The sequence below is a fragment of the Spermophilus citellus genome, assembly GCF_964194105.1.
Source record: "Spermophilus citellus genome assembly, chromosome: 6".
NCBI lineage: Eukaryota > Metazoa > Chordata > Mammalia > Rodentia > Sciuridae > Spermophilus > Spermophilus citellus.
This window is the reverse complement of record NC_138187.1, coordinates 164740199-164755159: the sequence shown is the minus strand read 5'-3', so window position 1 is coordinate 164755159 and position 14961 is coordinate 164740199.

Here is a 14961-nt window from a genome sequence, read left to right as displayed (position 1 = left end):
CCAGCGGCCTCCTCCCTGAGATTGTGCCTGGACCTTCCCCAGCGGCCTCCTCCCCGAGATTGAGCCTGGACCTTCCTGCAAGGACTCAAACCAAAGAACAAGGAGCATCCAACTGCCTGAGAAGCCACGGGAGCAGGGGGACAGAGCCACCGAGCTCAGGGGCCCGCCTGGCTTGTGGAGAGGTGAGGCAGGGTAGGCAGTGCGCTTGGAGCTGAGGGAACCCCGGAGGCCCCTCTCCAGGAGGCAGTGGGTCCTGGAAGGCTTCCCAGAGCAAGAGGCTTGAGGGGAGGTGGGTACCCAGCAGGTGGCTAAGAAGGGGGTGGCGGGGAGCCCCCTGAGCAATGCACACAGTCCTGGGGTGGGAAAGAGCCTGATCCTTTCTGTGGCTGGGAGGCTGGGCAGCCCTCCTGCACCCTGAGGCTGGGCCCAGGGCGTGGCCTCAGAGGTCCACCCCAGGGCAGAACTAACTGGCTGCAAGCTCCGGCTGCCTGGGCCTGGAAGCGTCCACGTCACTTCCTCGGGCAGTTCCGTGGCCCCACCTTGCTGTGAGGAAGGGGGTCTGTATTCCAGGCAAATAGAATGCTGTGGTGCACAGGGTCGCCTAACCCACCCCAGCAGGGAGCTCGACTGCCCGGAAACCCGTGCCAGCGTTCAGGCTTGGGAATGGTGTCATCCTCTCGCCTGGCAAGCTCACCGTGGGGTGGGGCGTGCTGAGCGCAAGGTGCTCGCCCAGCACACGTGAGGCCAGGGTGTGATCTCGGCACCACAAAGACAAGAAAGAACACAAGCAAGGTCCCTCTCGGCTGTACTGCGGAGGCAGAGGGAGACGAGACCAGATACCTCAGTGTCAATGAGGGCGATGGGCGGAGGCCCTGGTGGGGAACCAGGAGGCCAGGTGAATGCAGAGGTGGCGTCAGGGTGGTCGGCAGGAGCACCCGAGTGACCGGACCTGGGCAGGAGGATGACTGGGAGCGGGGCACACTCTGGTCTGTGCAGCAGTGGCTGGAGGCACAGGTCATGGGGGCAGAAGGCAGCAGGCTGGACACAGGGCCCAGCGGAGCGAGGAGGCCTGGGGAAGAGGAAGGCTCGGGGCGGGGTCAGCCCCTCCTCTGCAGTGGACTGTGCCTAACCAGACGGCCAGGTAGCAGCAGTGTGTGCAGATGCTCTGGCCATGGGCTGAGGGACAACAACCAGATGCATTTTAAGTGTTGCCTCTGGAGAGGGAAGAGTAAGGTCCCAAAGGACAGGGATGATGAGCTTCATGACAAAGCGGTGCAGCGGCGGCTCCACGTGACAGTGTGCGTTCCATGGAGTGATGCGGGAGGCCAAACTGGTGGAGGTGCCGCGGCTCCCTCCAGAAGCAGCCCAGGCCCGCGAGGGCCGCGTCCCCCACCACGGCCGCACCCCCCACCACAGACAGCGCCCCACCACAGGCAGCACCCCACCACGGGCAGCACCCCACCACGGCCGGGCCCCACCACAGCTCGGGCAGCGCTCATGCCCCTGCCACACCTCTTCACCGACACTCGCTCCTGACTTAGGTCCCAGGAGAATCCGGGAGGGCTTTCTAGGGGACACCATGCCTGGCCTCGATCCTGAGACATCCAGGTCACACAGGAAGACCTTTCAGAAGGAGGGGAGGACGGAGGCCTGGGGACAGGAGAGCTGGGGATAGCCATGGTCCCTCTGCAGCCTGAGAGATGACCGAAGTCACTGGAGGAGGGGGACAGACCTATCGGGCAGCTCCTGAAGCTGTCTGCTGAGGGTTTCTCCAGATAAGGTCCTTCCGCAGCAGGGTCCCGTGGGCTCTCAGTCCTCCGCACCCACAGGAGGAACAGGCCAGCAATCCTCTGCATGTTATAAGTTCTCCACTGAATCTCTTTGTTTTTTTAGTTGTAGTTGGACACATACCTTTATTTTACTTATTTATTTTTATGTGGTGCTGAGGACCCAACCTAGCACCTCGCATGTGCTAGGCGAGCGCTCTACCACTGAGCCACAGCCCAGCCACCCCCTGAATCTTATTCACCTGAAATTTGAGAAACGCTGGTTGAGCCAGAGGATAGTCCTAGATAAGGCAGGACTGTGTAAAAGGGAAGGAGGAATGGCCGTCAGACCCAGGGCCCCCAAGCTGCCTGGGCCAACAAGCCGGGTCAAGGGGCCTTGCAGGTGGTGGGGACGGCAGAGCCCTACAGCTCCTGCCACCTTCCTGTCTTTCCTGCCTTGGTAAAAGGCTCCCATGTCACCAGATACGGCGGAAAGTCCTGATTCAAGCTTCAACGTGGGATTGGAAGAAGTCAATTCCACACTTGGGTCCCAGTTTCCCCAACTGTAAAACAAGGTGGTTGGACTAGATCACCCCCAGAGCCACCTGTAAGTCTAACCTGCTAAAAACAGCAGCAGGCGATATCCAGAACACATGAGGAACTCCTGCAAATCAAGAAGAAAAACACAGAAGCCAGATAGAAAAACGGGCCTAAGAATATGAACAGGCGGTTTGTGGAAGGAGCCCCCAGACTGGCAAGCCCTCCGAGAGGCTCTCGTTTTCTTAGTGATGAGAGAAATACAAACTACAACAAGAGGTGCCCACTTAGTCCTGTACAGTCAGCAACAGGGGACCTGGGTGACGGTGGTGCGCTGGGCTGCAGGAAGCCCGAGTGGCTGAAGGACCCAGGCGGACACAGCAGCTGGAGAGAGCTCTGGCTTCCTAAGTCGCATTGGGGCCCTGTGGCCCGGCCAGTGCGCTCCACCCTGGGTGCCGCCCCCCACAGAAATGAGCACATGAGTCCCAGCGGAGCACACCTGGGGACATCCCCGGCAACAGGACTGGCCACAGCAGCTGGAAGAGCCAACCGTGAGACGTGGAGCGCCGGAGAGCAGTGAGAAGGGCCAGCTGGGTGCACCTCTCACCTGGATGGACTCAGGCTGGACAAAAGGAGAACTGAGGGGAACCCGAGAGCACTCTGCCCCAGTCGGCCCCTCCCTCACGCCCTGAGGCCTGCGCCACCTGCCTTCACCTAGTCATCAGCGGCTATTCCTGTGGCCATCGCTCACCCTGCCCTGGCCACAGCGGCCCTCACCCAGTCCCTCACCTGGTTACTCCAGTCCCTCCCCTGCTCATCTTTCAACCTGACAATCATCAGAAGAGACGCATGAGTCACACAGAGGCTCGAAGGTGACAGGTGTCCGCCCCTTCCCACTGGAAGGCAGCCCCTGAGCAGCAGCTGGGCCTGTTCACTGACGTCTCCCAGCGCCCAGAGCAGAGTCTGCCGCCAGGGCACTAATGCGCTTTTAGACATGCTACATCCGCAAGGGAGCGGCGATGACGAGGTGCAGGACTAAGTCCAGCAAGAGGGGGTGTGGGGCACCAGTGACCGCATGCCGTCTCGGAGGAGCAGGCGTGCCCAGCCTCCTGTAGTGTCCGCTCACCCTTCCCGGAGGCCACCTGTTGGGATTTCTGTCTCTGACAGGGCTGTGCCCAGTCAGACAAGGCTCTGGCCGAGGGCAGGAAACTCTGCTCCTCCCACAGAGCACGGCCGCTGGGGGGCTGGGCATGCCCAGGGAGACCTTCAGTGTGCACACCCACCACCGTCCGGGTCCTCACACGAGGCCCACCCGAGAGGAAGGCTCCGCTCAGAGCCGCGCCGCACTTCCCGAGTGAGGTACACTCACCGGCCAGAAGGACATCCCTGCCCCCGGGTGGGATGAGAAAGCCAGGGCTGGACAGGTCCCAGTGCCCTCCTTCACCCCTCGACCTGCCAGAGCTGAGGGTGCGCCACCCAGGCCACCTGGCGCCAGGCGCGTGTTTTCCCACCAGTTTCCTCTGCCTCTTGGCTCAGAAGAGACTTTCCTTTCTGGGAAACCAGTGAGATACGTGTTCCCATACCCAGTTTTGCTTCTGATGCTGTTCTCGGCTCTCTGTTTCCAACTGCTTCCTCCTTAAGATTCAACCCAAAACCTGTGGATTTGGCACCAGGGGTCGAAAAGCTAATGTTAGAAAACAAGGCCAAACAAACCTGGAGGACTATTAAGACTCTAAAGGGATTACTCGCTCTTTGTGGAGCCAGATGGTGGGGATGATGCACTGGAAACAGCTCTGGCAATGACAGTTCTGACGCCCCCCAGGGGCACCGAGGAACCCTGAGGATGGGGGCCTTGAGTTCAATCCCTAGAGTTGGACGGAGTCAGGTGACAGGGTGTGGCCGGGCTTCAGGCCGACCCAGTACCTAGGCCAATAGGCTACATGGAAGAACAAGCACCCGGGGTGCAGCCTGGGGACCGGTAGCCTGCCACCCCTGGACTCATGAAAGTGACTTGGGTGCATCTCCAGGCAGCAGGCTCTGAGCTGGCCTCAGAAATGACTGACAGTTCTTGGCCTCGGCTGAACTTGGCTCAGTGCAGGACACACAGTAGGAACTCCTGACACTCCTGGACTGCAGCCCTCCCAAACCAGCCTGTGCAGCCCCGCCCGGAGCCTGAAGCTGGCAGTCTCCTCCTGAGGAGCCTCCCAGGGATTACCAGGCCCAGGAAATCGCCTTAGGCTGATCCAGGCTTAACCCCTCATCCAACAAACAGACAGAGAGAAACTCAGCACCCTGAAGGGACACCGATGTTTCCCTGGGGACAGCACAGCCTGAACACATGGCCAGCTCTTCCCGCTCCGGCAAAGGGATGAAGCTCGGCATGTTAGCCCCAGGAGACTCCATACAGGGGACTCAATATGATCCTTGGCACAAAGGAGGCCCTCAAACATGTTGGTTTGGAAGGCAGCAGCCCCCATGGCACCCCACGCAGGGGAACTGTCCCCCTGAGACAGGCCTCAGGAGATGCTGGCTTTGTTTTTGAGGTCAGCACACCAGCTGCATGGCTTCAAGAGGGCAAGCCGTCCATCCACCTAGGTAAAGGCTGTGGCCGAGATCGCTGATGTCCCCTCGGCCTCCAAATTGTTATGCTTGTAAATAGGAGGGTTAGTCCAAAAGAGCTTGCGTACCAGAAAAAGGCTGCATTCTGTGTCCATCTCGGCCCACAGGCGACCGTCACCTGCTCCCTGTAGCCCACTGCGTGGTCCCTGGGAACCCAGCCCCGCGTTCCTCCCTACCCCGGGTGGTGGAGCCCTCACTGCCTTCTGCATCCTGGGAAGTTTAACTTTCAAACGTGGAGTGGCGGAGATAAGCAGGCTGCACCAATCCCTCGTCAGAGACCGGCGAGGCCGTGGGGTGGTGAGGGAGGAAGAAGAAGAAGTTTGAAGGTCCTGCTGTGCCCCTGGCCCCTCGGTGACTCGGAGAGCTTGACTCTTCCCTCCCAGCGTCAGTTCCTTGGTGTGAAATGCAGATGGTAACAGTTAACAGTGGGTTGTCTGGAGGTCAAATGGGAGGCAACCCTCACTCCTCCACTTCAAACAGCTGCCTGCTGATCAGGTGAGGTCTGCTGTCCCTTACAGAGCCGCCAGCTGCCCCAGAGTAGACACACTCTCTGCCTCGTGTCTCAAGTCCACTCGTGCCTGACCTCCAGAGTCACAGCCTCGGAGCTGAGTGAATTTCAGACCACCCACTCTAGAGAGCTGCCAACCCAAGTCGCAGGGTGGTTGACAGCCGAACTGGCCCTCCAACCCCAGGCCATGCCCACCCACTCTCTGGCTGTGCATCTCCCACCATGGCCTTCAGGAGACTCAGGAGGGAGGCACAAACTCTCAAAAAGATACTGATTATGAGAGTCATGCACCCAAAACTACAGACCATGGCTGAGAGAAATGAAGGAAAATCTGAGATAATGAAGAGTATTATGTACTCGTGGATTGAAGAGCTCAATATTGTTGCCATGGAAATTGTTTCCCCAAACTGATCTATGAGTGCAACAACACAAAAACAGATGTTGGGAAATTCAGCAGTCTATTCTGCAGAAATGGAAAAGCTGATCTTAATATTTACATGGATCACTTCTTGGCCTTTTGGCTGAGATCAAGTGTAGTGTCTTTTCTTATCAGTTTAATAACTACATGAAGATGCAAAGGACTCAGAGTCGGCCAAACAGTTTTAAAAACAAAACAAACAGAAGAGAGTTGGAGGATTACACTTTCTCATTACAAAACTTCACGTGTACTTAGTCATGCAGACAGTTGACAGTGACCATAAAGATACGCACACACATCTGAGAGACGAAGTGAGGCCACATTCACCCCTTGCATCCATGGTCGATTGATTTTAACAAAGGCATCAAGCAATTCAGAGGAAAGAATAACCTTTCCAAAAAATGGTGTGGGAACAATTGGGTAGCCCCAGGCCTGAAGACTGATGTAGAGCTCTACCTAGATCAGACACAAGAACGTACTCACAATTAATGAGATCCACACCCAGTACTGGTGTGTGCCAGTAACTGCAGGAACTTGGGAGGCTCAATTAGGAGGATCACAAGTTCAAGGCCAGCCTAGGCATTTTTGTGAGACCCTGAGGTCTCACAAAAGGCTATGGATACAGTTCTGTGGTAGAGCACCTTGGGTCTAGTCCTGGGTACTGAAAAAAAAATTAATCTTATCCCAACTATAAGAGCTAAACTATAAAAAGTTTTAGGAAAAAATTCTAAAATCTAGTGGGAAATCTTTGTGTTTTCTTGAGTAGGCAAAAATGTCTTAGATATAACATCAAAGTGTGATTCAAAAAAGACAGAATGTGCCTCATCAAAATTAAACATGAGCCAGGCGCAGTGGCACACGCCTGTAATCCCAGCAGCTTGGGAGGTTGAGGCAGGGGGACCACAATTCCAAAGCCAGCCTCAGCTACTTAGTGAGGCCCTAAGCAACTCAGCAAAACCCTGTGTCTAAATAAAATATTAAGACTTAAGATGGATATTGGGAGAAGATGGCGGCGAAGGGAGTGCATCACCCCAGTGCGCCGCGTCACTGTGCGGGAGAAAGACGAGGTGAAACAGCTGAAGGCTATCTTGTTGGGAATTTCCAGTGAAATTGAGGTGCTCCAGAATCTAGTGGAAGGATTTCCATCGCGCGAGGTTCGGCTGCGGGGGCTCAGACGCGGGCGATTTCTCCGCACGGAGGGTCGAGCCCCGCAGCTGGAGTCTGCGGCGCGCGCTGGGAAGCGGCGAGGTGCCGGAGCGGGGGTGCAGCGATGCGGATTCTGGGGGCTCCTGACAGTGGTGCAATGGCCGTGCTTAGTGCTGAGTTCCGGCTTTGAGACAGAGGAGAGAAGCGGTCCAGTTCCGTTCTCGACACCGGTCGGACCACGGAGGAGGACAGCAGCCGCCATCTTGGAGAGCTGATGTAATCATCCCTGTTTTCTACTGATCTCAGCTCATTCAGCTACGGAACAGGTGATTTCAGGCTGGTATTTGCCTGCGTCTCGCAGACAGATCGCTCAGGCTCGGGGCTGGAGAACCAGTGGAGAATACTCCTAGGGGCTCGCTCCTGGCAAGGCGTGCACCGGGCTCTGAGCGGCCGGAATCTGGTTCCCGGGGCTGCTTTGGCCCAGGGCTGGGTAACCTGTGGAGACTGCGTGTTGAGGCCAGCTCCAAGTGGAGCATGCGCTGAGCACGGGGCGGCTGGGTTCTGACTCCCAGAACAGTTTTGGCCCGGGGCTGGGGAGCCCGCGGGGACTGCGTCTTTGAGCCTGCTCCCAGTGGAGCGTGCACTGAGCTTGGAGAGCTTGGAGCGGCCGGGCTCTGGCTCCCGGAGTTGCTTTGGCCTGGGGCTGGGGAACCCTTGGGGGTCGCTCCTTGGAGCCTGCTCCTAGCGGAGCGTGAGCCGGGATCAGAGAGGCCGGGTTCTGGCTCCCGAAGCTGCTTTGGCCCAGGGTTGGGGAACCTGCGGTGACTGCTTCTCGGTCCGGGTCCTGCTGGGTGCTGTGGGGGCCAGGGGGGCAGAGTGGAGCTGCCGCCTGCGCCCAGAGCAGGCCAAGTGACCCGCCGGCGTGGTATCACGACACCCCAACTACAGCTGGGGCCGAAGAGAGTAGCCGCCCACGCCTAGAACAGGACCAGCGACCCGATGGCGTGGTAGCCAAGTCACCCCATTTGGAGTAGGGGCTGTGCAGAGCCGCCGTCTGAGCCTGCAAGGTAGGCAGACCTGCGTCCCACTGGCAGGACAGGCCTGGTAGCCTGCCAGCATGGTGGACACGTAGCACCGAGGCAGTCACGTCACACTGGTTGGAGCAGGGGTGGAGCAGAGCCGCCGCCCGTGTCCGGAAAAGGCCCAGCGCCCAGCGACCCGTTGGAGAGGCAGTCAGGTACCCCCATTGGGAGTGGGGGCTGAGCAGAACTGCCGCCCGAGCCCGCAAGGTAGGCAGACCTGCGACCCACCGGCGGAACAGGCCTAGAGGCCTGCCAGCGTGGTAGACACGTCACACCAATTGGAGTAGGGGCTGAGCAGAGCCGCCGCCCACATCCGGATCAGGACCAAAGACCCGAGGGCGTGATAGTTACGTCACCACAATTGGAGTGCGGGCAGAGCAGAGCCGCCACCCGCGCCCGCAGGGTGGGCAGACCTGCGACCGACCAGTGTGGTAGACAGATCACCCTAATTAGAGGAGGAGCACAGCCACTACCCGCCCTGCAAGGGAGATTTTCCAACTATACAAGAGCAATATAAATAAATAGGGGGTAAATTTCAAAAACACAACAGTTTCACCAAGCAGAAAGAAACGCGAGCAGTATGAAAAGACAAGGAAAGAAAGGACCACAAGCAATGCAGTTCAACTCAGCTTTAGAAGAGGTAATAGCTGCAACAGATGGAATGTCAGATAAAGAGTTCAGGATATACATGCTTCAGATGATCTGGAGTCTCAAGGAAGACATGAGACAGCAAAATCAGACAATGAAAGATCACTTTGACAAGGAACTACATAAACAAATCCAGGAAGTAAAAGATCAATTACACAGGGAGATAGAGGTAATAAAAAACAAACAAATAGAAATCCTAGAAATGCAGGAAGCAATAAACCAACTTAAAAACTCAATTGAGAATACTATCAGCAGAGTAGATCACTTAGAAGATAGAACATCAGACAATGAAGACAAAGTATTTCAACTTGAAAAGAACATAGACAGCTCAGCAAGACTGCTAAGAAACCATGAGCAGAACATCTAAGAAATATGGGATAACATTAAAAGACCAAACTTAAGAGTCATTGGGATACAGGAAGGCACAGAGCTCCAAACCAAAGGAATAAACAATCTATTCAATGAAATAATACGAGAAAACTTCCCAGACCTGAAGAATGAGACAGAATCCCAAATCCTAGAAGCATACAGGACGCCGAATGTGCAAAATCATAAGAGATCCACACCTAGACACATTATAATGAAAATGCCCAACATACAGAATAAGGAGAGAATTTTAAAAGCTACAAGAGAAAGGAAGCAGATTACATTTAGGGGTAAACCAATCAGGATAACAGCTGATCTCTCAACACAGACTCTGAAAGCTAGAAGATCCTGGAATAACATATTTCAAACACTGAAAGAAAATGGGTTCCAACCAAGAATCATGTATCCGGCGAAATTAAGCTTCAGGATGGAAGATGAAATTAAAACCTTCCACGATAAACAAAAGTTAAAAGAATTCGCAGCTAGAAAACCATCTCTTCAAAAAATCCTTGGCAAAACATTACAGGAAGAGGAAATGGAAAATAACATTGAAAACCAACAGTGGGAGGTAGGACAGTAAAGGGGGGAAAGTAATCAAAGAGGAAAACAAATCAGGTTTAGTAACATTAATAAACAAATATGGCTGGAAGAACAAACCATATCTCAATAATAACCCTAAATGTTAATAGCTTAAACTCACCAATTAAGAGACACAGGCTAGTTGAATGGATCACAAAACAAGACCCAACAATATGCTGTCTACAGGAGATGCATTTGATAGGAAAAGACATACATAGACTGAAGGTGAAAGGTTGGGAAAAATCATATCACTCATATGGACTGCGGAAACAAGCAGGAGTGTCCATACTCATATCTAATAAAATAGATTTCAAGCCAAAGTTAATCAAAAGGGATAAAGAGGGACACTACATACTGCTCAAGGGAACCATACACCAACAAGACATAACAATCATAAATATATATGCCCCAAACAATGGTGCAGCTATGTTCGTCAAGCAAACTCTTCTCAAGTTCAAGAGTCTAATAGACCACCATACAATAATCATGGGAGACTTCAACACACCTCTCTCACCACTGGACAGATCTTCCAAACAAAAGTTGAATAAGGAAACTATAGAACTCAATAACACAATTAACAACCTAGACTTAATGGACATATATAGAATATACCACCCAACATCAAGCAGTTACACTTTTTTCTCAGCAGCACATGGATCCTTCTCAAAAATAGATCATATATTATGTCACAGGGCAACTCTTAGACAATATAAAGGAGTAGAGATAATACCATGCATCCTATCTGATCATAATGGAATGAAACTGAAAATCAACGATAAAAGAAGGAAGGAAAAATCATGCATCACTTGGAGAATGAACAATAGGTTACTGAATGATCAATGGGTTTTAGAAGACATCAAGGAGGAAATTAAAAACTTCTTAGAGTTAAATGAAAACACAGACACAACATATTGGAATCTATGGGACACATTGAAAGCAGTTCTAAGAGGAAAATTCATTGCTTGGAGTTCATTCCTTAAAAAAAGAAAAAACCAACAAATAAATGATATCATACTTCATCTCAAAATTCTAGAAAAAGAAGAGCAAAACAATAGCAAAAGAAGTAGAAGGCAAGAAATAATTAAAATCAGAGCTGAAATTAATGAAATCGAAACAAAAGAAACAATTGAAAAAATTGACAAAACTAAAAGTTGGTTCTTTGAAAAAATAAATAAAATCGACAGACCCTTAGCCATGCTAACGAAGAGAAGAAGAGAGAGAACTCAAATTACTAGCATATGGGATGAAAAAGGCAATATCACAACAGACACTTCAGAAATACAGAAGACAATCAGACATTATTTTGAATCCTTATACTCCAATAAAATAGAAGATAGTGAAGGCATCGATAAATTTCTTAAGTCATATGATCTGCCCAGATTGAGTCAGGAGGATATAGACAACCTAAACAGACCAATAACAATAGAGGAAATAGAATAAACCATCAAAAGACTACCAACTAAGAAAAGCCCAGGACCGGATGGGTATACAGCAGAGTTTTACAAAACCTTTAAAGAGGAAATAACACCAATACTTTCAAGCTATTTCAGGAAATAGAAAAAGAGGGAGAACTTCCAAATACATTCTACGAGGCCAACAAATCCAGCGACAAATCCAGACAAAGACACTTCAAAGAAAGAAAACTACAGACCAATATCTCTAATGAACCTAGACGCAAAAATCCTCAATAAAATTCTGGCGAATCGGATACAAAATCATATCAAAAAAATTGTACACCATGATCAAGTAGGATTCATCCCTGGGATGCAAGGCTGGTTCAATATACGGAAATCAATAAATGTTATTCACCACATCAACAGACTTAAAAATAAGAACCATATGATCATCTCGATAGATGCAGAAAAAGCATTTGACAAAGTACAGCATCCCTTTATGTTCAAAACTCTAGAAAAATTAGGGATAACAGGATCATACCTCAACATTGTAAAAGCAATCTATGATAAGCCACAGGCCAGCATCATTCTGAATGGAGAAAAATTGAAGGCATTCCCTCTAAGATCTGGAACAAGACAGGGATGCCCTCTCTCACCACTTCTGTTCAACATAGTCCTCAAAACTCTGGCCAGAGCAATTAGACAGACAAAAGAAATTAAAGGCATAAAAATAGGAAAAGAAGAACTTAAATTATCACTATTTGCAGATGACATGATTCTATACCTAGCAGACCCAAAAGGGTCTACAAAGAAACTATTAGAGCTAATAAATGAATTCAGCAAAGTGGTGGGATATAAAATCAACACGCATAATCAAATGCATTCCTGTATATCAGCGACAAATCCTCTGAAACGGAAATGAGGACAACTACTCCATTCACAATATCCCCCCAAAAAATAAAATACTTGGGAATCAACCTAACAAAAGAGGTGAAAGACTTATACAATGAAAACTACAGAACCCTAAAGAGAGAAGTAGAAGAAGATCTTAGAAGATGGAAAAATATACCCTGTTCATGGATAGGCAGAACTAACATCATCAAAATGGCGATATTACCAAAAGTTCTCTATAAGTTCAATGCAATGCCAATCAAAATCCCAACAGCATTTCTTGTAGAAATAGATAAAACAATCATGAAATTCATATGGAAAAATAAAAGACCCAGAATAGCAAAAACAATGCTAAGCAGGAAGTGTGAATCAGGCGGTATAGTGATACCAGATTTCAAACTATACTACAGAGCAATAGTGACAAAAACAGCATGGTACTGGTACCAAAACAGGCGGGTGGACCAATGGTACAGAATAGAGGACACAGTAACCAATCCACAAAACTACAACTATCTTATATTTGATAAAGGGGCTAAACGCATGCAATGGAGGAAGGATAGCATCTTCAACAAATGGTGCTGGGAAAACTGGAAATCCATTTGCATCAAAATGAAACTGAATCCCTTTCTCTCGCCATGCACAAAAGTTAACTCAAAATGGATCAAGGAGCTTGATATTAAATCAGAGACTCTGCGTCTGATAGAATAAAAAGTTGGCCACGACCTACATACTGTGGGGTCGGGCTCCAAATTCCTCAATAGGACACCCATAGCACAAGAGTTAACAACTAGAATCAACAAATGGGACTTACTTAAACTAAAAAGTTTTTTCTCAGCAAAAGAAACAATAAGAGAGGTAAACAGGGAGCCTACATCCTGGGAACAAATCTTTACTCCACACACTTCAGATAGAGCCCTAATATCCAGAGTATACAAAGAACTCAAAAAATTAGACAATAAGATAACAAATAACCCAATCAACAAATGGGCCAAGGACCTGAACAGACACTTCTCAGAGGAGGACATACAATCAATTAATAAGTACATGAAAAAATGCTCACCATCGCTAGCAGTCAGAGAAATGCAAATCAAAACCACCCTAAGATACCATATCACTCCAGTAAGATTGGCAGCCATTATGAAGTCCAACAACAACAAGTGCTGGAGAGGATGCGGGGAAAAGGGCACACTTGTTCATTGTTGGTGGGACTGCAAATTGGTGCAGCCAATTTGGAAAGCAGTATGGAGATTTCTTGGAAAGCTGGGAATGGAACCACCATTTGACCCAGCTATTCCCCTTCTCGGTCTATTCCCTAAAGACCTAATAAGAGCATGCTACAGGGACACTGCTACATCGATGTTCATAGCAGCACAATTCACGATAGCAAGATTGTGGAACCAACCTAGATGCCCTTCAATAGATGAATGGATAAAAAAAAAAGTGGCATTTATACACAATGGAGTATTACTCTGCATTAAAAAATGACAAAATCATAGAATTTGGAGGGAAATGGATGGCATTAGAGCAGATTATGCTAAGTGAAGCTAGCCAATCCCTAAAAAAACAAATGCCAAATGACTGCTTTGATATAAGGGGAGTAACCAAGGACAGGGTAGGGACGAAGAGCTTGAGAAGAAGATTAAACAGGGATGAGAGGTGGGAGGGAAAGGGAGTGAGAAGGGAAATCGCATGGAAATGGAAGGTGATCCTCAGGGTTATACAAAATTACATATAAGAGGAAAGGAGGGGTAAGAGAAAAATAATACAAGTGGAAGAAATGATTTAAAGTAGAGGGGGTAGAGAGAGAAAAGGGGAGGGGAGAGGAGGGGAGGGGAGGGGAGGGGAGGGGGGATAGTAGAGAATAGGATAGACAGCAGAATACATCAGACACTAGAATGGCAATATGTAAATCAATGGAAGTGTAACTGATGTGATACAGCAATCTGTATACGGGGTAAAAATGGGAGTTCATAACCCACTTGAATCAAACTGTGAAATATGATATATCAAGAACTATGTAATGTTTTGAACGACCAACAATAAAAAAAAAAAAAAGACTTAAGATGGGCTGGGGATGTGACTAGTGATTAAGATGCCCTGAGCTCAATCCCTAGATCCAAAAATAAAATATAAATTAAACACAAGCTTCAAAATAAAGTAAAAAGAGCCAGGCACAGTGGGGATCACCTGTAATTCCAGATACTTGGGAGACTGAAGAGGAGGCTAGCAAGCTGGAGGTCAGCCTGGGCAACCTAGCAAGGCCCTGTCTCAAAATAAAATTTTATAAAAGGCTGGGGACTTAGCTTAGTGGTAGAGCACTCACCTAGTTCATGTGGGGCCCTGGGTTCAATACCTAGTATAGAAGGAAATATGGAGGGAGGGAAATGGGAGGGAGGGTAAGTGAAAAGACAAGTCACAGATAAAATATTTGCAAATCAGATAGCTAATAAGGGACTTATGGTCCTAAATACATAAATATTCTTAAGGTGGCACGTAACTATGATCTTAGCCACTTGGAAGACTGAAGCAGAGATTCATAAAGGCCGGCGTGGGCAATTTCGCAAGACCCTGCCTTGAAATAAAATAAAAAGCAAGGTTTAATCCCCAGTGCAAGAGATGGGGGCGGGGGGAGAATCATAAGAATAATAAGACAAGCAAACAAATTTGAAAATGGGCAAAAGATTTGAGGAGACGTGAAGCCAAACCTGAGGTCTGGAGGCAAACAGCACATGAAAAGATGCTCCTCGCCCTTGGCCACCCCGGAAAGCAGCCAAAACCAGGGACACACAGCTCCGCTCCCAGGATGGACGGGTGGCACTGTTGGAGAGTGTGGGGACGCTGGCACGGCTCGCTGCTGGTGGGATATAAGTCAATAAGGCTCCTTGGAGCATAAGTCAGCTGTGTCTTAAAACGCTCAGCATAAATGTACCCCAGAACGCCGTGAGTCCACCCCCAGCTAGTTACTCAAGAGAGACGAAGGCTCATGTGCGCCCAGCAAGCCAGGTGG